The sequence below is a fragment of the Cyanistes caeruleus genome, chromosome 7, assembly GCF_971803275.1.
Source record: "Cyanistes caeruleus chromosome 7, bCyaCae1.hap1.1, whole genome shotgun sequence".
NCBI lineage: Eukaryota > Metazoa > Chordata > Aves > Passeriformes > Paridae > Cyanistes > Cyanistes caeruleus.
This window is the reverse complement of record NC_141707.1, coordinates 15,736,308-15,738,182: the sequence shown is the minus strand read 5'-3', so window position 1 is coordinate 15,738,182 and position 1,875 is coordinate 15,736,308.

Below are 1,875 nucleotides of genomic sequence, written 5' to 3'. Positions count from 1 at the left end.
AGGAGGAGGCTGCAGTGAGCTCATAAGGAGTTTTGACCTCACAGAAAGCAGAGTGTCTCAGATGACTCTTCACTAAAGAACAACAGCATTTTCTTTCTCAAGAGTGGATTCAGAAACTGCTTAAGGAGAAATCTTCCTCTTTGTTGAGCAGTCATTTTTTCTAGATGAAAAATAAGGGAATTTGTAAAACCACAATGTACCTCCAAGATGTAAATATTGTAAATAGGTATTGTTTAATATGTTCAAGTGGAAAAGATAGCTGACTGCAATTTAAAAGGCAATGTGAAACTTGCTGTGCCAACTATTCCAAATTTAAGCTTGAAATTAGTCCAGCACACCAACAGTGTCTAAGAAATTTCTAAGGTTTCTGTCACCATGGTAGCTGGGTGGCAATGGGCTTAATCCTGCACTCATTGAGTCCACAGTCAGACTTCTCCTGGCCTTAGCAATGCTGGATGTGACCCTGTAAATCCTAACATACTTGAGCCCACAGCTTGATTTCTAAAACTTTTTTTACCCACTTTCCCACGGCAAATTGGGTAGGGAATTCTGTGGAAACCATTCACTTGAAAGATGTCCGGGGGAGATTTCTTTCATTCAGCAACAAATCCCTGACTGATTAAAAGAACAATGTTGACAGCCCTACAGGAAGCCATGCCATCCACTCCTTGGGCAGCAGGCACTTTTGGCAACATGAGCCAATTTAGAGGACAGGGAACAGTAAGTGAGGGGAATCAGGAGTCAGACAAGGTCCCTGGAAACTTCCAAGCTGTTTTAAAAAGAAGGGAATTGTTGCCTTGGTTAATGAAATTCCCAGTCCCTCACAGCCAACTAGACAAATCAACCATTATATTAAAACATTTATATTGTCCTTAGTGGATGATGATAAAATGTAATGATTAGATAATATGCAGGAGTACACATAATAACTCCTCAACAAAATCACCAGGTCTGTGGTATAAAGATGCCTCTAAAAGCCGAGGGCCATAGACATAAACACTTAGGCTCTAATCACCTTCTGTTTTTATCCTCTTTTCCTCAAGAAATAAGGCCTGAGAGATCATACTGTCTATCTCCCAGCCTCTCCTTAATAACTTGTGAACCAGCTGGCTGCCATCAGCCAAACTGGCAATGTGAAAGAGGTCACAAAAGCAAGAAGTTCTTGCAAGCTCCATAAAAAAAGGTGGCTGCATGAAGCACAAACTCCATGTTTGTGCCTTTGAGAGGGAAAGGGGTGCACTTTGAGGTCAGTAATTAGGACTTGTTTGAAAAGAGCTGGGGGGACTCCTCAAGAGAAGAGCAGAGGAAATTGTGAGTGCCTTTTGGCACACTTATGATAGAAATTGAAGAGAAGTGGGTTACAGACTGTGTGTGGGCAGGGACGCAATTTCTGAGAAAACTAGACTTCATTAATTCTGCTGCTTGGTTGTATTATTGTTTTCTGTAAAAATTATGAGGATTATTAGACATAGCTGGTAATTGCATTACCAACATGAAAAGGCCTTAACAAAACCACAAGAGGATGATGAGAAAAGAAGCTCCAATACTGAGAAACCGTGCAAAATGTCATACAGAAGAAGAGCCAATATCAACATATAACTCACACTGCATGTTGACTAAAGTAATGTATGTGCTGAATGCACCCAAAAATAGGAAAGGTCATTTAGAGTAAGGCTGGCACCTTCATAAATTGGTGCTTGTTTTTGGACATACCTGAGTTCAGCCAAAGGTTTTCTGAGAGTTCCTTGACCCCTTGGGAAGCTGGACAAACTGAAAGACCTTATGCATTGCACTTCCTGTGGCTTCCTGTGGAAATATTAACTCAGAGCTGACCATTGCATGCTCTAGAAACATACTTCAACAAGTTTCAGTTTT